General features: G+C 26.7%; 1 protein-coding gene across 4 annotated transcripts in view; it reads right to left on the minus strand.

Annotated features, from left to right (window-relative positions):
- LOC119600419 (putative phospholipase B-like lamina ancestor) overlaps window positions 1-25,475 on the minus strand; it is a 44,347-nt gene that overhangs the window by 14,995 nt on the left and 3,877 nt on the right. The window contains exon 1 of one of the 4 annotated variants that reach the window (XM_037950626.1): window positions 22,375-22,513. The exons of 1 other annotated variant lie outside the window; for it this stretch is intronic. The gene's annotated coding sequence lies outside the window, so the exon portion shown is untranslated. Of the gene's footprint in view, window positions 1-5,768; window positions 5,842-12,030; window positions 12,410-22,374; window positions 22,514-25,475 lie in introns of those variants that run through there. 2 more of the 4 variants (XM_037950625.1, XM_037950623.1) reach the window with 2 other exon arrangements.

The raw sequence follows: 25,475 nt of genomic DNA on the forward strand, positions 1-25,475 counted from the left end.
AACTTTTAATAAACAAAATTTAAATTTCGAATATTAAACAATAAAAAAAGAAAAACCAAAAGACATTAATTATAGACAAAAGAGATATAAATTCAATGATTGATTGCTAAATAATTTTTAATAAAAAATTTTGCCTCAAAAATAATTACAAAAGAATTTCAAATAAAGGAATTTGGGTTTTAAAAAATTATTATAATTAAATGAAACAAAGGAAAAAGCATGTGACCAAAATATAAAGTAATTTTGAAATATATTTAAAACACACACGGGGAAATTTGTTTCTTAATTAATAAATAAACAATAATTTACAACAATAACAATCAATAATTTTATAATAAGTAATCTTTTAAGATGAGAGTGTTCTAACAGTTAAATAAATAAATAATTTTCCATAATTTCTAACATATGGAAAATTTTTGGGAATTTTAGAAAATTTAATACTCAATTTTTGATTTATTGTTTATTTTGTTAATCTTAATCTTAAATGTTTATTTGTTTTGATTATGTAAATATAACGGACATGCTAGCTGTCATATTGACAGTTAATGATTGAAATGTTTAATATTAAGGATAGACGCTTTAAGATAGTTCAAAATTTTTGATTTGTTAGTAGTAAACAAATTAACTGAATTAGAACTGAACTAGAACTGAATTTAAATTGAACTAGAACAAAACTAGAACAAAACTAGAACTGAACTAGAACTGAACTAGAACTGAACTAGAACTGAACTAGAACTGAACTAGAACTGAACTAGAACTGAACTAGAACTGAACTAGAACTGAACTAGAACTGAACTAGAACTGAACTAGAACTGAACTAGAACTGAACTAGAACTGAACTAGAACTGAACTAGAACTGAACTAGAACTGAACTAGAACTGAACTAGAACTGAACTAGAACTGAACTAGAACTGAACTAGAACTGAACTAGAACTGAACTAGAACTGAACTAGAACTGAACTAGAACTGAACTAGAACTGAACTAGAACTGAACTAGAACTGAACTAGAACTGAACTAGAACTGAACTAGAACTGAACTAGAACTGAACTAGAACTGAACTAGAACTGAACTAGAACTGAACTAGAACTGAACTAGAACTGAACTAGAACTAGAACTGAACTAGAACTGAACTAGAACTGAACTAGAACTGAACTAGAACTGAACTAGAACTGAACTAGAACTGAACTAGAACTGAACTAGAACTGAACTAGAACTGAACTAGAACTGAACTAGAACTGAACCAGAACTGAACTAGAACTGAACTAGAACTGAACTAGAACTGAACTAGAACTGAACTAGAACTGAACTAGAACTGAACTAGAACTGAACTAGAACTGAACTAGAACTGAACTAGAACTGAACTAGAACTGAACTAGAACTGAACTAGAACTGAACTAGAACTGAACTAGAACTGAACTAGAACTGAACTAGAACTGAACTAGAACTGAACTAGAACTGAACTAGAACTGAACTAGAACTGAACTAGAACTGAACTAGAACTGAACTAGAACTGAACTAGAACTGAACTAGAACTGAACTAGAACTGAACTAGAACTGAACTAGAACTGAACTAGAACTGAACTAGAACTGAACTAGAACTGAACTAGAACTGAACTAGAACTGAACTAGAACTGAACTAGAACTGAACTAGAACTGAACTAGAACTGAACTAGAACTAGAACTGAACTAGAACTGAACTAGAACTGAACTAGAACTGAACTAGAACTGAACTAGAACTGAACTAGAACTGAACTAGAACTGAACTAGAACTGAACTAGAACTGAACTAGAACTGAACTAGAACTGAGCTAGAACTGAACTAGAACTGAACTAAAACTAAACTAGAACTGAACTAGATTCTAAGACGCTAGGGACTAGCGTTAAACTAGAACCAAACAGGAATTGAACTAGAATTGAACTTGCACTGAAGTAGAACTGGGGACTAGAATTGAACTGAACTAAAACTGAACTAGAGCTAGGACCTAAGAACTAATAACCAGGTTTGTTTGGTACTAGAAGTAGTCTAAGATTTCACCTATCCCTCATACTTTTTATTTTTTGATATTAAATTCTGACTTTATATTTTTTGAAATTCCATTATATTTAAATATATTTTTGTACAATTTGTGTGTGGTATAATTTGTTTAAACAAAAGAAATATAAATCATGAGTTTATTTATTGTATTCTATGTTCATACATTCCTGAGGAAACATTTAAATTGACTTTAAACAGAATTGAATTTTGGCAAAGTTTCTGAAAATTTTGTGACTCATTTTAATGAACCTGAGGTACCTGTTGAATATAACGTTAAATAAAAACAAAATATATAAAATTATACAAATGATTATAAACTATAATCAGATGGTTTGTTCAATTATCTAAAATCAAAAGCTAAAAATAGAAACTAAAGAATTTTGAAAAAAAACAAGAAAAATTACTTAATAGGTTATATTTTTATCGGTATAACTAATACTCGAAATATTTACTACGGATATCAGACAAATAACTTTTGGACGAAGGCGGGTCCATGAGAGAAACTTATTTTTAATATGTTTTCTATAGAAGATATTGCAATTTATGCTAACAAAGATGACAAATAAAATTTTTTAAAATATAAATAAAATTAATCTCTTTTTATTTATTTAATTTAAGAAAAAAAACATATCATCCTAAACATTTATGGTTTATTTTATTTGCATATATAATTAAAAACAAAAGTATGTACTATATGTATATAAAAATAAATAATAAACTTAATACAAATAATATTTACGTAGTCACTTCTTTAATGGATTTTAGTACATTTTCCAAAATTTCTTTCTTTATTGTTATGTTCTATAAAGATTCGATTTACGTCTAATATTGCGGTATTTATATATACTTTAACAATCTCTATATAAAGTTAAACATTAAAGTAGCCAAATTATTTAAAACCATAAAATATTTTTAAAAATAAACAAAAAAATTTAATTATACCCCTGATTATACCCTATATACACTTTTTGTTTTGTATTTTAAGAAATAAACAACAATGAAGATATTTTTTTAATTCAACTAAAAGTAGATAATAAAAGTACTATTGGGGCGTCAAAGAATTGAAATGTTTTTAGAAAATTAAAATGTCTGCTTGTAAAATTAGAAAAAAAAAATATTTATATGTGCAAATAAATATCGTTTAAATGTCTTTATACAAGTTCAAAAAGTTGTAATTATTTGTATATTTTATTAAGGTTATATTATTAAACCCGATTTACGAGAATTTTTATACAAATTCAAAGATTTGAAGAAAAATAGTGTACTAAATTATTCCAGGCATACTTTGGATATCAATAAGTTCATTTCTTAAAAAAACTTTATAAATATTGTCATATCGAAATGTTAAGAGAATCAATTTCAAACTATTCTATTATGAGATCTTTCACAGAATTCCATTACGATCGAGAGTAGAATTACATATATTACTGGAAATGGAAAAAGCAAACTTTTTCGAAATGTTTTAAACATGAGATCATTAGCCTCTTTGGAACGAAGTAAAACGACATAAAGCTCGTATACTGATAGATTATTTGCAAATATGGACCAGCTTCAGTTATGGTACAAAGTACTTTTCACTAAACTTTGGACTAGTCTAATGACTTTTCTATGTTCGATTCTTTCAGAGTTAATATTTGGACTTGTATATGTAGTAAAGAATGGAGTAAGGGATCATTTAATATTCAATATATATTGTGCATACATTAATTTTGTTTACTAACCGATTTTGCGGACTAACGAAGCCGATATATGTATATACATATAAGAATTTGTATGGGGCTTTATGTCACTTATTAAGCGAAGTGTATATAATTTGTTAATTTATATTAATATCGACATATTTATACGAATTTTTGACGGCAAACAAACTTGCAGTATGAAGATGGTTCGAATTAATTGTGGACCGATAAAATATAGTAAAGGGATTATGGTTACTAAGCAATGTATTTAAAAGTCAGTTATCAATGTTAAAATTAAGTTATGAAGTCGTCTTAAATGTGATCCGATTTTTACTAAACTTCTGACATTATCCGAAGAATTTTCAATCAATCAGTCAATCAATCAATTTATCTATCTATGTATCTATCTATGTATCTATCTATGTATATATCTACGTATCTATCTATCTATCTATCTATCTATCTATCTATCTATCTATCTATCTATCTATCTATCTATCTATCTATCTATCTATCTATCTATCTATCTATCTATCTATCTATCTATCTATCTATCTATCTATCTATCTATCTATCTATCTATCTATCTATCTATCTATCTATCTATCTATCTATCTATCTATCTATCTATCTATCTATCTATCTATCTATCTATCTATCTATCTATCTATCTATCTATCTATCTATCTATCTATCTATCTATCTATCTATCTATCTATCTATCTATCTATCTATCTATCTATCTATCTATGTATCTATCTATGTATCTATCTATGTATATATATACGTATCTATCTATCTATCTATCTATCTATCTATCTATCTATCTATCTATCTATCTATCTATCTATCTATCTATCTATCTATCTATCTATCTATCTATCTATCTATCTATCTATCTATCTATCTATCTATCTATATACCTATCTATCTATCTATCTATCTATCTATCTATCTATCTATCTATCTATCTATCTATCTATCTATCTATCTATCTATCTATCTATCTATCTATCTATCTATCTATCTATCTATCTATCTATCTATCTATCTATCTATCTATCTATCTATCTATCTATCTTAGGTTTTAGGTTTATATTGATCTTTACGTGAAGAGTCCACATGTCAAATCAATGATCTGCGTGGAGGACCGGGCACTATTAGTTAATAAGTTTAAAAGTTCAAAATTTCAAATTATATCAACATAAACAATATGATTTTTCAATTGTTATGAAACATTTAAAGGTTTGAGTTTGATATGTAATCTGAAATCTTTGACAATCTGTTCACAATTAATACAATTTATTAACTATTGAATTGTTTTTTTAAGTCATTTATAAACAAACACTTTAATGTATTTCAAACTGATATCGGGTAAACTCTAATAATAAAAAAATTTTGCCCTAAAAAAATTATTTTGCAAAAATTTGCATAAAAAAATAATGTTAATATTTCAAAATTGTAAATAAAATAGGAAATATTTAAAAACTTGTATATAAAAATTATTTAAAAAATTTCATTTATTATTTTTTTGCACAAATTTAAGAATCGTCATAAAACAGCAGCAAAGTCCAAAATTTTTGACATTATTTTAATGACCCACTTACTGAATGCAACACAAAAAGAAATACAAAATAAATTTAACATAAAAAATTGATACAACAACAAAAAAACGTATAAAACACAAAACAAAATCTGTAAAATATATACAATTTTTTACACAATTCAACAGTTTTTTTATAGGTAGACAACAAAGAACATATCTACAAGTCGTCTGTAGGTAGGGTTCTGAATTTATAAAATACAAATAATACTGAAACAAATCAATTTTATACATTACGTCTTATAAAATGCGGAAACCGACAACACAATATATATAACGTCATATTAAACTTATAATATTACACGTGTTGCTAACTTAAATACACGTGTAATCTGGTTGTTTTGGCTTTAATTTGTCACTTGTTTTTTATAAAATTAATTCTAAATATAATTGATATTTAAGCAAAAATGGTTGATGAACTTGATAACAAAAAATTTGTAGAAAAATTTACCTCAACTTAAAAAAATTGAAATAAACGCTACACGCACGTTTAGTTGTTTAGAGAGCACGTACTGAACTGAAGTAAAAATTTTAAAAAATCTCACGGTTTATTATAAAATAAATATATTTTTTTTTTTTTTAAGAAACAACAATTTAGTAACTACAGCTGTTTTTTTAACAAAAAATGAGTATAATTGAGCAAGAAACGATTGATTAGCGATCATACGCTCTCTTTCTTTCGCTCTCTTTCATTAAAAAAAGTAAAAATGTTAAGCTTTCATGTAAAAAATGCTTAATACTAGAGAAAAAAACATAAAAATAATTTATGATAAAGCTATAATTATTAGGTAATTGATCATTTTTTTTTAAACGTGTGTGCAAAAAAATGCCAAATGACAATTTTTTTTAAAGTATTTCACATTAAATGAAGGTGAACCACATTTAATTGAAATGGTTTTATTTCATGTTCTTACACCCAACACCTTAACAAACCCAACCCACCTCCCCTTATACACATAAACGATCTTCTTATGAACTCAACTAAATGAACGATCGATCGATCAGTCTATTAATTAATTGCGACTAACTGCTGTTAGCGTGTGATATTGTTGTAATTTATAAAATTAAACAAATGCGGAATTTAATTGTAAACAATGTATATAAATAAATGATCGTGAAAATTGTTATAAAATCCTTCACCTAAACAACAATTAAATAATTTTTTTAGCAAAAACAGAAAGATATGTTTTATTATAGATACGACATGAGAACCACTTGAGATCGGTTAAGAAGAAAAAAAAAAACAAGTTCATTATACTTTGGTAGTTCAAGTGTATTTTAGGAAAAGGAATTAGTTTTTAAATTATTTTTTGGAATAATAAATGTTTCAAAATTATTAATAAATTTTAAAGATTTTTAAGAATTTAATCAAATATTTATAGTTTTTCACCGTTTGTGGTGAAGACTCAACAACTTAAATATAAACGGACGTAAATTTCTTCTAATGTCTTCCCCACTTAAGGATCTAAATTTCGCACAACTTTTCCCATTTTAATTCCAATTGACTAATGTTTTAAACTAAGAACGCCATCTGTCGGATAATTTTCTAATCCTTCCTTCTCATTTTGATGTAGTAGTTCTTGAGTTTATCGATTCAGATTTATCGTTGACAGTCCGATCTTCTAAATCAAAATGCGGTTCAAAGTTGTAATATATTTCAATCAAATTTAGTACACGAAGAGCTTTTGTAATTAAGGATAAACCTATTGAAAAGTTATAAAATCTAAGCCCGATTTCATATGTATATATATGCGGTCTGACTGACGTGAGGATCTTATACTTTTTTGGGGGGTTGATCTAAGCTAACAACCAGACAAAGTTAGAAAAGCAGTGGGTGAACATTGATTGATTTGCGTGTCGAGAAAAGTAACTATTATCTATTTTATGAACTAGTTAATCGATCAGTCTATTGACTAGTTAGTGGTCAAATCTAACGACTAGAATATTGACCAATCTATTGACTAGAATATCGATTAGTCATTAAACTAGTTAATGGACTATTCTATGCATTGGTTTATGGATTTTAGACTAGTCTATGGACTAGTACATAAGCACTATATTTGCTGGTCTGTGGACTAGTATTTCGATTAGTCTGTCAATTAGACTCTGAACTAATCTACGGAATAGTCTGTGAACTTATAGATAGCCTATTCTATAGACTAATCTATGGACTTTTGACTAGTCTCTGGATTAGTATTTTGACTAGTCTATGAACTAATACATTGACTGATCTACAGATTAATCTATTGACTAGTTGAGACCACAAAGCGCAACATCTAGAGGGTGTTTGAGAAATATGCCGTAATACCAATCAAGAAATGGGAAATTTATTTTCCAAAATAAAATTTTGATTCTGTATCACTGCAGACGTTTATATTTATTTCCTTATTTTTAAAAGTAACCATAAGATTTAGGTCCAACATGTATAAATCAATTTCTTTAATATCCAAAATGTACTTTCTTACCCCACTGTTCTCAGAGTAAAATGTCAAATGTACACTATCGGACAAAATAAAGTGCAAAAGTACTCATGCTATATTCTTTCATCGAAAAATCGGTTAAATGATTATTGAATATGGAAATTTTTTTCAAAATCATTTAGTTAATATACAACGCTACAATAATAACAATAAAACTAAATTATTGTAATTACAATTTTTCTGTAAAACTTCTAAAATAAAAGTAAATTCAATTTTTTTGTCGGACAAAATAAAGTGTAAATTTTATATATCATTATTTAAATTTCTTGTATATCAAAATTTTTTATCTATTTTGGTTCTGATTTGAATATCTGGATCTACTTAAGCCATTTTGGTAATTTTGTTCACCATTGTTATTCGCAATCGCCTTTCCTTCCCCTTGCTTTTCGAATATGATTATTTTCAAAAGAAATCCGTTTTTGATCACTATTTCATCGGAATTTTTTGATCAATTGTGGTCCAAAATTAATCTATTGGATTTAGGGCGGTGCTCTGAGCAACTTATTTAAATTTTCAGTGTTCTTTCCTACAGTAATGCTATTTTTTAACTTTATCAAGCGCTTAAGCTTATTATCTTTCCGAGATATAAAGTTGCCCAAGTCCATTTCGAAGGCACTGATCTTAAGATTTGACTGTAATATGCTCACATAGTGTTCACTAGAGCTTTTTGAATAAATTTCCCCTAGGTTCCCCACAGCTAACATTAAAAATTAAACACATACGAAGAGTCAACTGACCCATACGTTCAATCTTTCACCAACACATTTAAAAGCATGGAAATTTTTTTTCGGTTTTAGTATTTAATTTTGTATTTTTTACCTCAAATTTGCGTAGATAGTCAGATGAGTCCTAATTTGTACCTAAAATTTTAAAATGTCGACAATGAGTGTGAGTTAAACCCTTCAATATACAATATTTTAAAAACAATACCCCAGGTTTTAAACATTATGGTGGGGGGCTATCGGTATTGGTACATTATTCAACCTTAGGAGCGGGAATCTTAGTGAAGATGGAGTAAACAATAACAATTGAGTAATTCACGAGCGTATTTAATAATTTTTTTTTTAAATAAATGCCGTAAAAATGGATTTGGGACACTTAATGCCTCAACAGATTTATGACTTCAAACACACGACAAAGGTTAAAAACATTACTGTAAGAAAAAAAAAAACACTGAAAAATTGGAATGACCTACTCAGACCAGCGCCCTAAATCCAATAGATTAATTTTTGACCACAATTGATAAAAATTCTGCTGAAATAGCGAACAAAAACGGATTTCATTTAAAAATAATCGTATGGGGGAAAGCAAGGGGAAGGGAAGGCGATTGCGAATAATAATGGTAAAAAAATTAAAAAAATGGCTTAAGTAGATCCAGATATTCAGAACCAAAATAGATAAAAAAATTTGATATACAAAAAATTTAAATAATGATATATAAAATTTACACTTTATTTTGTCCGACAAAAAGGTGAATTTACTTTAATTTTGGATGTTATACAGAAAAATTTTAGGTGGAATGATTTTGTTTTATTGTAATTTTTGTAGCATTGCATATAAACTAAATGAATTTTAAAAAATTCCATATTCAGTAATCATTTAACAGATTTTTCGCTGAAAGAATATAACATGAGTACTTTTGCACTTTATTTTGTCCGATAGTGTATGTATATCTTCAAATTAATTAAAATCTATTAAAAATGTTGTATCATTAAGTACAATTAAAATAATTAAATGAATCTAAAGCTCTAGCTAAACTTATTTTGTCTGGCGTTAATGATTAAATTGCTACAAATAGGTTTAAAAATTAGGAAAAAATCCAAATTTCAAAAAATAAACATAAATTACACTTAACAAACATTTGATTTAATAATGAAGAAACAAAATAAATCCATCAAAAAAAATTTATGGCAAATTTTAATTTTTTTTAATTTCAAAATAATTCTTATATTCTTTACATGTGTTTGCACTTGATTTTTAAAAGTTCACGGTTAATTGTTTTAGTATTGAAAATAACATATTGCGGTTTCATCTATTATTACGTTTTACAAAAAATATTGTATAAATTTTGAATTTTTGGACAAATGTCAAGAAAATATCCGCTTAAATGGCTCGTCAAATGTGACGTGTGTAAACAAATCAACAAAATTATAGCAAATTTATTGTGAAAAGGTGCAAGTTATTTTATCATAAAAATGTCTTAATTTTAGGCAGGTTCCTGGAAAAGTGCATTTTTTATAGTAAATTAGTCAAATTAAACGAGCCCAAGAAAGGAGACAAAAAGCTACATGTATAGTCTATATTCAAGTCTATAGTCTAGTCTATAGTCTAGTCTATAGTCTAGTCTATAGTCTAGTCTATAGTCTAGTCTATAGTCTAGTCTATAGTCTAGTCTATAGTCTAGTCTATTCTATAGTCTAGTCTATAGTCTAGTCTATAGTCTAGTCTATAGTCTAGTCTATAGTCTAGTCTATAGTCTAGTCTATAGTCTAGTCTATAGTCTAGTCTATAGTCTAGTCTATAGTCTAGTCTATAGTCTAGTCTATAGTCTAGTCTATAGTCTAGTCTATAGTCTAGTCTATAGTCTAGTCTATAGTCTAGTCTATAGTGTAGTCTATAGTCTAGTCTATAGTCTAGTCTATAGTCTAGTCTATAGTCTAGTCTATAGTCTAGTCTATAGTGTAGTCTATAGTCTAGTCTATAGTCTAGTCTATAGTCTAGTCTATAGTCTAGTCTATAGTCTAGTCTATAGTCTAGTCTATAGTCTAGTCTATAGTCTAGTCTATAGTCTAGTCTATAGTCTAGTCTATAGTCTAGTCTATAGTCTAGTCTATAGTCTAGTCTAGTCTAGTCTATAGTCTAGTCTATAGTCTAGTCTATAGTCTAGTCTAGTCTAGTCTAGTCTATAGTCTATTCTATAGCTATTCTATAGTTCAAAATATAGTGCAGTTTTAGATCATACCTATTTAAGTTTAGTTCAGAACTATTTCAGTTCTAGTTCAGTTCTAGTTCAGTTCTAGTTCAGTTCTAATTCAGTTCTAGTTCAGTTCTAGTTCAGTTCTAGTTCAGTTCTAGTTCAGTTCTAGTTCAGTTCTAGTTCAATTCTAGTTCAGTTCTAGTTGAGTTCTAGTTGAGTTCTAGTTCAATTCTAGTTCTGTTCTGGTTCAGTTCTTGTTTAGTTCCGTAGTCTAGTTTATAGACTAGTTTATAGTCTAGTTTATAGACTAGTTTATAGACTAGTTTATAGTCTAGTCTATAGACTAGTTTATAGACTAGTTTATAGTCTAGTCTATAGACTAGGTAATATTCTAGTCTACTCTATAGACAAATTTATAGTCTAATCTATAGACTAGACTACTGAACTAAACTATAACTGAACTAGATATGGTCTATATGAAATTGTTTAGTACTTTTAAACCTAAAAAAGTACTCTTTATGCATTTGTACCATTTCAAAATTTTCCATGCCAGATCTGTGTGCGAAGTGACCATCCTCCCTGCCCATTTTTAGTTTGAATCCCATTGGTACAATAGTCCATAGTTTAGGCAATAGTTAAAAAGTTCGAAAAATAATTAAATTATTTTAACCATGATAGTTCATTGAAATTTTAAATTTCCAAGCCCAAACACAGAGATGTATTAAAAACAAGTCAGGAAGTCAGTTTGTTTGTTACTCGTTCTCAGAGAGAGAAAGGAATATATAGGGTAGGAAAGAATAAAAAGAAACAGAACTAGTCCCTTTTCTAGCGATTTGAGGTAACAATAGGGGCTTCCTTAATGGCAACAGCTTAAGAATGGGAATTTTCTAAATAAAATATAACTGAATTATCATCGATACTGTTTAAAATAGATCAAATGAATAAATTCTCCAACTAGTTCAAAACACCTTAAACCGGTTTAGTTTGGTTTAATCTCAACTAAAATAAATAAATTATAAAAGAACTTAAATATTAAATATAAATGAATAATAAATTATTTATTTCTATATCAATAAATATTTATAACGGAAAACTTTTACTTAATTTGCAATTATTAAAAAAAAAAGAAAAACATGAACCGGTTATTAATAAAAACAAGTTAATGTAATTAATATTTAATAAAAAAATCATAAATTTAAATACAAAATAATTATTATGAAAATGAAAACAATAACATCTGTATTGAAATTAAAAATAATTGCAAGATATTTATTTAAAAACGGAAAAATGTATTTAATTATAATTTAAAAACATACCTTTTTAACATAAATTACAATTATATTAAAAGCGAGAATATTAAATAAATAAAATATTTTTTTTAACAAAATAGCAGCTGCAATTGGATCACAATTTTCTTAAAAAAAATAACAATACTATATAAATAATACTTTTGCTTTTTTTCACTAGAATTTATTTATTTTTTTTTTTTTAATTTTTGTTATAAAAGAAAACTACTAATTTTCTTTTTTTTAATTTAATATTAACACAAAATTAGCTTTTGTCGTTTTTTCTTTGTTTTCAAATGCTCACATAATAATATTAAAATAATTTTAGTTTTAAAATTTTCGTCTTCCGTTATTTTAGAATGTATCTTTTATTAGACGAACCGTTTGTTTTGATAATCTGCGAGCGACTAAATTTCGTTATAACGGAAATTCCTTATTCTTTGCAGAGCAGACCTCAAACGATCCAAAAACTACAACAAAGGCAATATCCATCAACAAAAAAAAAAAACGATCTATAGATCGATCGTTTTTATGTTCACGATATTCGATTTTAAATTAACGTTCGTACAGTTTGAAAACAATTGAGAAAAACTTTCTTTTTGCTCGTATTTCCCCAAAAAAATGTACGCTCGTTTTTCATTTAAAAATGTTTCTTATATTGAACTTGACCATATCGATTGGCGCGGATATTTTCTTTATCTTATTTTTACGTGTTTGTTTGTATGGTTCATTAACCTTCTAATGTAATAATGGAAAATGTAAATTATTTTATAAATGAATAAAACATTTAAGACTTTATTTAAATTGTAATAAAGCGGCAAGATATTGCTTGTTAAAGAAATTACATTAATTTTAAGAAAATTTTCAAAATAAAAAGATTTAATAAAAATCATTCTTAGAAATTTAAAAAAAGACATTTTTATACTGAAATGGACTATAGTTTGTACTATAGTCCTGAATATAGTCTTGACTATAGCTTGACCATAGTTTGCACTATAGGCTTGAATGTTGTAAGTACTATAGTTCAATATACTATATATAGTTCAATACTAGTTCAGTTCTAGTTTAGTTCTAGTTCAGTTCTAGTTCAGTTCTAGTTCAGTTCTAATTAGGTTCTAGTTCTAGTTCAGTTCTAGTTCATAGTTCAGTTCTAGTTCAGTTCTAGTTCAGTTCTAGTTCAGTTCTAGTTCAGTTCTAGTTCAGTTCTAGTTCAGTTCTAGTTCAGTTCTAGTTCAGTTCTAGTTCAGTTCTAGTTCAGTTCTAGTTCAGTTCTAGTTCAGTTCTAGTTCAGTTCTAGTTCAGTTCTAGTTCAGTTCTAGTTCAGTTCTAGTTCAGTTCTAGTTCAGTTCTAGTTCAGTTCTAGTTCAGTTCTAGTTCAGTTCTAGTTCAGTTCTAGTTCAGTTCTAGTTCAGTTCTAGTTCAGTTCTAGTTCAGTTCTAGTTCAGTTCTAGTTCAGTTCTAGTTCAGTTCTAGTTCAGTTCTAGTTCAGTTCTAGTTCAGTTCTAGTTCAGTTCTAGTTCAGTTCTAGTTCAGTTCTAGTTCAGTTCTAGTTTCAGTTCTAGTTCAGTTCTAGTTCAGTTCTAGTTCAGTTCTAGTTCAGTTCTAGTTTCAGTTTCTAGTTCAGTTCTAGTTCAGTTCTAGTTCAGTTCTAGTTCAGTTCTAGTTCAGTTCTAGTTCAGTTCTAGTTCAGTTCTAGTTCAGTTCTAGTTCAGTTCTAGTTCAGTTCTAGTTCAGTTTCTAGTTCAGTTCTAGTTCAGTTCTAGTTCAGTTCTAGTTCAGTTCTAGTTCAGTTCTAGTTCAGTTCTAGTTCAGTTCTAGTTCAGTTCTAGTTCAGTTCTAGTTCAGTTCTAGTTCAGTTTCTAGTTCAGTTCTAGTTCAGTTCTAGTTCAGTTCTAGTTCAGTTCTAGTTCAGTTCTAGTTCAGTTCTAGTTCAGTTCTCGTTCAGTTCTAGTTCAGGTTCTAGTTCAGTTCTAGTCAGTCAGTCAGTTCTAGTTCAGTTCTAGTTCATTCTAGTTCAGTTCTAGTTCAGTTCTAGTTCAGTTCTAGTTCAGTTCTAGTTCAGTTCTAGTTCAGTTCTAGTTCAGTTCTTAGTCAGTTCTAGTTCAGTTCTAGTTCAGTTCTAGTTCAGTTCTAGTTCAGTTCTAGTTCAGTTCTAGTTCAGTTCTAGTTCAGTTAGTTCTAGTTCAGTTCTAGTTCAGTTCAGTTCAGTTCTAGTTCAGTTCTAGTTCAGTTCTAGTTCAGTTCTAGTTCAGTTCTAGTTCAGTTCTAGTTCAGTTCTAGTTCAGTTCTAGTTCAGTTCTAGTTCAGTTCTAGTTCAGTTCTAGTTCAGTTCTAGTTCAGTTCTAGTTCAGTTCTAGTTCAGTTCTAGTTCAGTTCTAGTTCAGTTCTAGTTCAGTTCTAGTTCAGTTCTAGTTCAGTTCTAGTTCAGTTCTAGTTCAGTTCTAGTTCAGTTCTAGTTCAGTTCTAGTTCAGTTCTAGTTCAGTTCTAGTTCAGTTCTAGTTCAGTTCTAGTTCAGTTCTAGTTCAGTTCTACTTTACTTATAGTAAAGCTATTGGTCTATAGATTACACTATCACCAGTCTTTACTAAAGACTTGACCATAATATTGACTCTTTAGTCTTAACTAAATATGTAGTCTTAACTGAGGTTTCAATTTAATTAACAAATTTGAAATTTTATCTTGTTACCATGGTAGCCTATCATAATGAGATTTAATCGATTAACTTTTTATCAATATGTCGTCTATAACTGGAATGGCATTTTAATGATAACAATAATTAAATATTAAACGTGATCGATTTCTAAAACTAAACATAGAAAACAATTTTGTACCCTTCTTTTTAATTTAAGGTTAAAGAGAAATATTTATTGAATTCTCCCAAAAAAATTTCTTGCTGCGTTTTAATAAAAACTTAAAAGAAATTTCGGCTAATCTAATTTTCTAAAAATTTCAATATTTTTGGAAAAATTATATAGTGCAGATAAAGAATCTGCAAAATTTAATTATCTTTTAAATGTTTTCCAAAGTGTGATCTTGCTGTGTGTGTATTTATTTTGGAATTCCATTTCAATATTGTATTGTTTTTAATGTTTATAAACAATCGAAATCAATAGTTTATTTATTTATACATTTATAGGTATTAATTCATAGTCATATTTGTTGTTATTATTTTTGCAGTTTTTTTCGTTGCAAATGATCATTGTGACCAGTGATCATAAGCTACAACTGATTTCTTATTCATGTCTGTTGTATGAACAAGTATTTTTTTTTTTTTGCGTTCGGGTGTATGTTTGTCTCTCTTTATGTGAGTAGTGCCCCATTATTTATTTACTGTCTGTTCAAGTACATGATCAGATTTTTGTATTTGTTTACATACGCGTGGCATTATAAATAAATAAAATTACCAACAAAAAACTTCGTTTTAGGGTGATCGTTTAATTAAACATTTTCAGTAATATCGGGTTGAAAGAGTTCTAATGGTGGACATTTGAAAAACTGATGAAAATTTGTTTCCTTCAATTTCAATAGTAAAATTTGAAACTTTATCAATTTTGTGGAAATTTTCACTGTTTTAAAAAATCAAATTTTTTTCACCGTTCACCCTACTACAGGCTATAGTAAAAAAGAGCCATCAAATTGTATGGTTGGTTGGCATTGGGTTTTGGCATTTTTTTGTTAGTTATTCGCATATAAAGTTTATACGAAAATTTTTAGCAAAAAAAAGGTCTTAAAAAACAATAAAATTTTCATTATACTTCCAAACGAAGGTAAAAAAACGTTATGTAAATAAATTCTAATGTAATGGAAACGTCGGTAAAAAGGATTAATTTTTTATTGTGATTTGCAAAACGGTGAAATTTTTATCAAATGCCACCATATTTCCGGGTTAGCACTTGTACGAATATGTTGTTTGCTGTAAAGGCAGGTAGACATACCCAGCAGTTCGGGGAGACTGTCGAATGACAAGTAATCGTCAGGCTTACTTTACATTTTTATTAACATTTGAAGTAATTGTAATGATATTGTAATGCTAATGTAATGGGTAATGATTAAACAAAGTAATCCATTACGTGGTCAATTACAATTACTTGTAATTGAAGCTTTACCAATTACTTGTAAAAGTAATTGTAATTGGTTATTGGTCAATTATACATTGCTAGTAATTATAATTGGAAAAACATCAATTACAATTACAAGTAATTGTAATTGGTCAATTACTCATTACAAATAATTGTAATTGACCATGTAATGAATTACTTTGATAATCGTAAATTAACCACTTAAACAGGCTAGGGATTGATGAATAAAGGAATATATCAAATTTAATTGTATTTAACGTTTTACCAACTGTAATTACATATTTGTAAGCAATAACCAATAACAATTATTGTAATAGAATTTTGTTCCTTATAATTACATGTAATAGTAATTTACTTGTAATTCCAATTACAAGTAATTGTAATTTGGGTATTATTATTATTATTTTCCAATTACAATTACTTGTAATTGACAAATCTTCAATTACAAGTAATTGGTTATTGGTCAATTACTCATTACAAGTAATTGTAATTAACCATGTAATGTATTACTTTGTTCAATATTGCCCCCTCAAGCCTGAAAATCGTAAATTAACTTAAACTTAAGCAGGCTAGGGAGTAATGAATAAATGAATACATCAAATGTAATTATAATTAAAGTTTTGCCAATTGTAATTACATAAGTATTTGTCATAAGTAATTAGGCAATAACCAATAACAATTGTTGTAATTGAATTTTGTTCCTTATAATTACATGTAATAGTAATTGTTAATACCTAAATTACAAATACTTGTAATTGGAATTACAAGTAAATGTAATCTAGGTATTATTATTATTTTCCGATTACAATTACTTGTAATTGGCTGCTCAATTACACATTACCAGTAATTTTAATTGGATAAACTTTAATAACAAATTATTGGGTTATCGATCAATTATACATTACAAGTAATTGTAATTGACCACGTAATGCATTACATTAATAATAAAATTAATACCTCCCAAAACTGGATTTAAGTTTACTCCTGCTTATAAAATTAAATGAAATCAAAATTGGGGGATGTTAATTACATTAGATGTAAATGTAATCCATATATAATCCACCCTTTGTAATTAGTAATTTTCAATTGTAATTCATCACATTTACACCGAAAATTCATTATTTTTAAATTTTTATCGCAAAATTCATATTTTTATTAAAAAAATATATTTTCCTAGAAACTTCATATTTTCATAGAAAATTTATATTTTTATTAAAAATTTATATTTTCATAAAAAATTTTTATTTTTATACAAAATTTATATTTTCGATATAAAATTCTTATTTTCGATTTAAAATTCATATTTTCTATAAAATTCATATTTTCATAGAAAATTCATATATTCGTTAAAAATTTATATTTTCATAAAATATTGCTATACAGAAACGTCTGATTTTCATAGATAATTCATATTTTCTAGGAAATACTTATTTTCATACGAAATTCATAGAAAATACATATTTTCATACAAAATCCATTTTTTCATAAAAAATTCATATTTTTGTAGAAAATTCATATTTTCATAGAAAATTTATATTTTCATAGAAAACTCATATTTTTATATACAATTCATATGTTTATATAAAATTCATATATTCATAGAAAGTTCATAATTTTCATACAAAATTCATACTTTAAAAAAAATCAATTTTTTTATTTTCATAGAAAATTCATATTTTCGTAAAAAATATAGTATTTTTATACAAAATTTATATTTTTAAAGAAAATCTATTTTTGCACAGAAAATTCATATATTCATTAAAAAATTCATATTTTCATAAAAAAAACTCATATTTTCATACAAAATTAAAATTTTCGTAGAATATAAAAAAATTCATATTTTCATAGAAAATTCATATTTAAATAAAAAATTCATATTTTAGTAAAAAATTCATATTTTCATATAGCAAATTAATTTTATCATAGATAATGGATATTTTGACTTGAACTCATATTTGCAAAGAAAATTCATATTTTCATAGAAAATTCATATTTTCATAGAAAATTCATATTTTCATAGAAAATTCATATTTTCATAGAAAATTCATATTTTCATAGAAAATTCACTCCAAGACAATTCATATTTTCATAGATATACATTCATAGAAAATCCATATTTTCATAGAATGTCTATATTTGTTTAGAAATTCATATTTTCATAGAAAATTCACATTTTTTATAAAAAAATCATGTGTTAAGGAAATTTTTTATTGTTATCAGAAACTTCGAAAAATCTGTATTTCCACCAAAAATCCATATTATAATCAAAATTTCATATATTCATTGAAAATTCATATTTTTAACGAAAATTCGTTTTTTCATTGAAAATTCGATAGTAAAATACTTGAAACAAAATTGTTAAAAAAAAATTGGGAAATTCTGATGTAGGCGCTAACATTGACATACTAACATATGAAAACTAGGTCAACTAAATTCTACACTATTACCGCAGTCTAACAAGACAAGCGCTAATAACCAATGTTTGCAAGTATTCTCAATTCTAGAGCAATTTTGTACGAATTTGTGTATGTTTAGAATCAATTAGATATTGTCGATGATCATAATTTTTTAAAGGCGTTACAATAAAACACATGTTGTATGACGTTTAATTTAATGGAAAAGAAACTATTATAGAAAGAGTAAATTGACGTTAAAATAAAAATATGTATATATTTAATACCTTTTTTACAATTTTCTACCAAATATTGTAAATTTTTATCAAACTTTTCGTACACAGAAAAAACTGAAAAACGATTTCAATTACCAAAACCTCGTTTTCAATTATTTTATTTATTGAAGTTCAACCTATAACAAAAATTGTATATTCAATTACTACTTATAATTGATTTCGTATAAAAATTTTTATTTTTTTATATTTTTGTTGTTGTTAAATACGTATTTGATTATACATTTTTATGATTCAAATACAAAATGAATTGAACCCTTTTAAAATTTTCGATTAATCGTTTAATTGAAAATTTTTTAAAATTAATTTTTTCTGTGTAAGAATTTCTTTAAAATTATACGTTTATTTAGTCAGTATGTGTTTCATATTTATATTTTCATTTGAATTTTTATAAATGATTTTCTTTGAATTTGTTTATTAAATTGTCCTACATTTGTTTTTGCTATCTTTTGTTTTTCTGTAAACAATTAACAATTTAAAAGTCAATATTTTCAATTGCTTTGCATTTGGGAAAAACTGGGTCGTTTATTAGTGTGAAAAATGTCAAGGAAGTAAAATGAGACTTGTTTCAAGTGGTTGGCAAAAAAATTAATAAAAAAAATTGCAATAAAATTGAGTTTATGTAATATTAAGAATTCATTATTGTGGTGTTGTGTTATATATATATTTTTTTAATTTCACTTTTAATGATATCTTTGATGAACTTTTAAATGCCAACAGAATTACTCTGCACAATGGGTTTTAATTATAGAATTTTGGCTATTCAAATCCAACAAAATCTAAAACTATTCTTTTCCTAACCGAAAAATCATATTTTAGTCGCAAATTCACATTTTCATTAAAAAGTCATATTTTCATTAAAAATTCATATTTTCATTAAAAGTTCACATTTTCATAAATTGATTTTCACAGAAAAATATATTTTTATAGAAAATTCATGTTTTTATTAAAAATTATATTTTAATCAGAAATTCATATTTTCATTAAATCCGTATTTCACCGAAAATTTGTTTTTCATAGAAAATTCACATTTTCATTAAAAATTAACATTTTTATTAAAGATTCATATTTTCATTTCAAATTTATATTTTCAATAAAACTTCACATTTTCATAGAAAATTCATAATTTCATAGAAAATTCATATTTTCATAGATTATGATTTTTTATAGAAAATTCATATTTTCACAGAAAATTCATATTTTTATAGAAAAATTCATATTTTCATAGAAAATTCATATTTTCATAAATAATTTGAATTTTCATAGAAAATTCATATTTTCATAGAAAATTCATATTTTCATAGAAAATTTATATTTTTATAGAAAATTCATATTTTCATAGATAATTCATATTTTCATAAAAAATTCATATTTTCATTGAAAATTCATATTTTCATCGAAAATTAATACTTTCATCAGACATTCATATTATCATTAAATCATTGAAATTTCATATTTTCAACAATATGTAAATCTTTTTTTCGAAAATTATATTTCAATTAAAAACTAAATTCCGTTACTGAAATTTTATTTTAAATCAAAAATATATATTTTCATCGAAAATTCACATTTTCATTAAATATTCATATTTTCATTTGAAATTCATATTTTAATTTTAAATTCTTATTTTCAATAATAGTTTAAATGTTCATATATGATATACCCAGTAAAAACTTTCATTACCATGTAAGGGGTTAAAATGCCAAAATTTAATTAAACAATAGCTTTTTAAATCATTATTTTAACACGGTGATGTCATTGGAGGCAAGTACTTACCACAAACGATTACAAGTAATTAGAAAAGTAGTAATTGTAAATGGCATGAAAAAACGCATACAGCTTCTGTATCTTCTCTAGCAAGATGACTAATGAATTGGAAAGTATTTATGTATATAACACGTTGTTAGTAAGACCTTATTAGACTACTTTTATGTAATCCAGATGATATGTAGTAGTCATTGAAAAGTATGTTGTTAGGTAAGTAATTACAATTGAAAGCCATTACCCAGTTTTTGCTGGGTATTTATAGAAAAATCATATTTTTATTAAAAATTCATATGTTAATCAGAAATTCATATTTTCATTAAACATTGAAAATCATATTTTTATCAAAATTTTGAATTTTTATCGAAAATTCAACGAAAATGTATATTTCAATCAAAAACTCTCATTTTCGTCACTAAAAATTAGTTTTAAATTAAAAATATATATTTTCATTGAAAATTCACATTTTCATTAAAGATTCATATTTTCATTTGAAATTCATATTTTAATTTAAAATTCATATTTTAAATAATAGTTCAAATCTTCATATATGATATATTTATAGAAAAATCATATTTTTATTAAAAATTCATATGTTAATCAGAAATTCATATTTTCATTAATCATTGAAAATCATGTTTTTATCAAAATTTTGAATTTTTATCGAAAATTCAACGAAAATGTATATTTCAATCAAAAACTCTCATTTTCGTCACTAAAAATTAGTTTTAAATCAAAAATTCATATTTTCATCGAAAATTCACATTTTCATTAAAGATTCATATTTTCATTTGAAATTCATATTTTAATTTTAAATTCATATTTTCAATAAAAGTTCAAATTATCATTAATGCTATATTCATAGAAGAATCATATTTTCTTTAAAAATTCATATGTTAATTAGAAGTTCATATTTTCATTAAATCATTGAAAATTATAATTTTATCAAAATTTTGAATTTTTGATCGAAAATTCATATTTTTGTCAATGAAAATTTGGTCAAATTTTCATTAAAGATACACATATTCATTAAACATGAATTTCATTAAAAATTTATATATTCATTAAAAATTCATATATTAAATAAAAATTCATATATTCATTAAACATTCATATTTTTTTTAAATTTACATTTTCATTAAAAATTCATATTTTCATAAAAAAAATTTATTTTCTTTAAAAATTTAAATTTTCATCGAATTCATATTTTCATTAAAAATTCATATTTTTCTTTCAAAACCTGCACAACTGCTCGTAAATATAAATTTTCCATGCAAAACAATTGATTGCATTTATCTACTACGTATTCGCATGTCTGCAAAGTAACATCAATAAAATAGTTGTTCTACGAAAACGAATTCCCAGCTAAATAACCAGCAGACAGACAAACGAAATTCCTTCCTTCTAAGCATTCTCATGGATTCTTCTATAAAAGAATTTAAATTCCAGTTCATTGTACTACAAAGCAACACATCGTGATCATCATAATGATCATTAACATTAAAGTCTGGAAGAAGGACAAGAAACCCAAGGATTTTGACCTTGTTTTTTTTTTTTTTTTTTTTGTTCTTTCATAATGATTTTTTTATAATTTTTTTTTTTTTGTTTTATTAAACAGACAATTTCGCAATGTTGTTTAAAACAAAGTTTCTGAGTTTATTAGTTTCTGTGTTGTGTCTGTTAAAACAAAAGATCAATGCTCTTTTCTGCTCTTCTTCATTTGTTTTATTCTCTGATGTTCGTAGAAGTTTTCGATTTTTATTTTAAAATGGAGTTTTTAGATCTTTTTCCTTTAAATTTTAGTTTTTAGTATTTTTTGTCTTTGTAAAATTTTCTTACCTTACTTGGTTGTTTTAGAAAAAGTAGAATCCCAATAATTGGTTTCTCTGTTTCTGTCTATGAAATCACTTTAAGCCTTTTCATTTTTTCCTTTTATGCTTTTGGCGTAGCATTACTATTTTTTTTTTTTATTCAACGTCTGTTAGGTACAAAAACTTTAAGTGAAATACTTTAATTAACAAGATATTTGCTAATTTTAAGCCATTTAAATAAGAAATGTTCTATTTTATCTGTTAGTTAAATAAAAACAAAGTGTTTTCTATTTAATGTGTTTTTGGGGTAAGCATACGTCATTCGGATACGTCAACAAATTTTAATAAATGTCATTTAAAAACGTTTTATTTTGATTTTTTTAACTGACGTATTTAAATATTTACTTAAAGTTCAATTTTTGGTGTTAAGATAAAAAGTTATAAATGGTTTTCTTCAAATAAAGATATTTTATTTTTTTAGAATAAATTTAAAATTTTACTCTATTAGAGGTGTTTAACGGCTAAAGTTTAAAAGTCGGTTTAGTTAAACGTTAATGTAAATGGATGAAATGTTTCAATATTACAAAAAGTTTGGCCATAGACTAGACTGTAGTCTAGTTCATAGACTAAACTGTAGTTTAGTTGAAAGACGAGACTTTGTCTAGTTTATGAACTAGTTCATAGACTAGACTGTAGTCTAGTTCATAGACTAAACTGTAGTTTTGTTAAAAGACGAGACTTTGTCTAGTTTATGGACGAGACTGTAGTATAGTTTATAGACTAGACTGTAGTCTAGCTCATAGACTAGACTGTAGTCTAGTTCATAGACTAGACTGTAGTCTAGTTCACAGAGTAGACTGTAGTCTAGTTCACAGACTAGATTGTAGTCTAGTTCATAGACTAAACTGTAGTTTATTTCAAAGACGAGACTTTGTCTAGTTTATGGACGAGACTGTAGTATAGTTTATAGACTAGACTGTAGTCTAGCTCATAGACTAGACTGTAGTCCTGTTCATAGACTAGACTGTAGTCTAGTTCACAGAGTAGACTGTAGTCTAGTTCACAGACTAGATTGTAGTCTAGTTCACAGACTAGATTGTAGTCTAGTTCATAGACTAAACTGTAGTTTATTTCAAAGACGAGACTTTGTCTAGTTTATGGACTAGGCTGTAGTATAGTTTATAGACTAGACTGTGGTTTAGTTCATAGACTAGATTGTAGTCTAATTCACAGATCAGACTGTAGGCTAGTTCTATGATTGTAGTCTAGTTTATAGACTGTAGTATAGTTCATAGACTAGACTGTAGTCTAGTTCATGGACTAGACTGAAGTCTACTCCATATACTAGATTGAAGTCTAGTTCATAGACTAGACTGTATTCTAGTTCATAGACTAGACTGTAGTCTAGTTCATAGACGAAACTGTAGTTTAGTTCATAGACTAGACTGTAGTCTAGTTCATAGACTAGACGGTAGTCTAGTTCATAGACTAGACTGTAGTCTAGTTCATAGACGAAACTGTAGTTTAGTTCAAAGACGAGACTGTAGTCCAGTTCATGGGCTGGACTGAAGTCTACTTCATAGACCAGACAGTAGTTTAGTTCATAGACAAGATTGTAGTCTAGTTCATATACTAGACTGTAGTCTAGTTCATAGACCAGACAATAGTCTAGTTCATAGACTAGACTGTAGTCTAGTTTATAGATTAGACTATAGTCTAGTTCATGGACTAGTCTGAAGTCTAGTTAATAGACTCGACTGAAGTCTAGTTGATAGACTAGACTGTAGTCTAGTTTGATAGACTAAACTATAGTATAGTAGATAGACTAGACTGTAGTCTAGTTGATACACTAGACTGTAGTCTGCTTCATACACTAGGGTGTAGTCTAGTTCCTAGACTAGACTGAAGTCTAGTCCCTAGACCAGACTAGTTCTTAGACTAGACTGAAAGAGTAGACTGTAGACTAGACTGTTGTCTAGTTTAAAGACTAGATTGTTGTCTAGTTTAAAGACTAGACTGCTGTCTAGTTTAAATACTAGACTGTTGTCTAGTATGTAGACTAGACGGTTGTCTACTATATAGACTAGACTATTGTCTAGTAAATAGACAAGACTGTTATCTAGTTGTCTATTTTATAGACTAGACTACAGTCTAGATTATAGACTAGGCTCATTTCTAGTTTACAGACTAGACTACAGTCTAGTTTATAGACTAAACTATAGTCTAGTATATAGACTATTGTCTAGTTTATAGAACAGACTGTTGTCTAGTTTATAGACTAGACTATTAGCTAGTTTATGGACTGGACTGTAGTCTAGTTTATAAACTAGACTACAGTCTAGTATATAGACTAGACTATTGTCTAGTTTAAAGAAAAGACTGTTCTAGTTTATAGACTAGACTATTTGCTATTTTATGGACTAGACTGTAGACTAGTTTATAGACTAGGCTGTACTTAGACAACACTGTAGTCTAGTTCTTAAGTCAGACTGTAGTCCAGTCCTTAGACTAGACTCTAGTCAAGTCCTTAGAGTAGACCGTAGTCTAGTCCTTAGACTAGAATGTAGTCATTTCCTATGACTAGACTGTAGTCAAGTTCATAGACTAAACTATAGTCAAGTCCTTAAACTAAACTGTAGTCAAGTCCTTGGACTAATATGTAGTCTAGTCCTTCGGCTTTAATTTGTAGTCTAATCCATAATCTGTTGCATAGTCATCAAAAATTATAAGTTTTTCTGAAATTATTTTTTGTTCGGTTACGGTCGAAGAAAAACGGATTTCATCGATCTCATAGTTTCGGTAACGATATCTTATGAAAACGTGTTTCAGAGATAACGTAAAGACTATCTAGACAGAAAACAAACAGTATACAAACACGAGATGGACACGCGCTATAAACAAAAAGTGCCGGGGAAAAAATCCCCAACATGGTGCTGATGTACTGGCGACAACTGATAACAATAACTTGAAAACAAAAGTTAACATCTTCATTAACATATGGAGCATCTTTTTCTAAGAAGCTGTCTAGGAAATGTCATTAATTGAAGTGGAAATTTGAAGCGCAAATATTTTACAATTTGACGATAAATTAGGATTTACTTTGTAAAGATAATGCTAAAGATAAAAATAATGAG

This window comes from Lucilia sericata, unplaced genomic scaffold, assembly GCF_015586225.1.
Source record: "Lucilia sericata isolate MDLA Ls3-8-SP2 unplaced genomic scaffold, ASM1558622v1 Contig000113F_arrow, whole genome shotgun sequence".
NCBI classification, from domain to species: Eukaryota; Metazoa; Arthropoda; class Insecta; order Diptera; family Calliphoridae; genus Lucilia; species Lucilia sericata.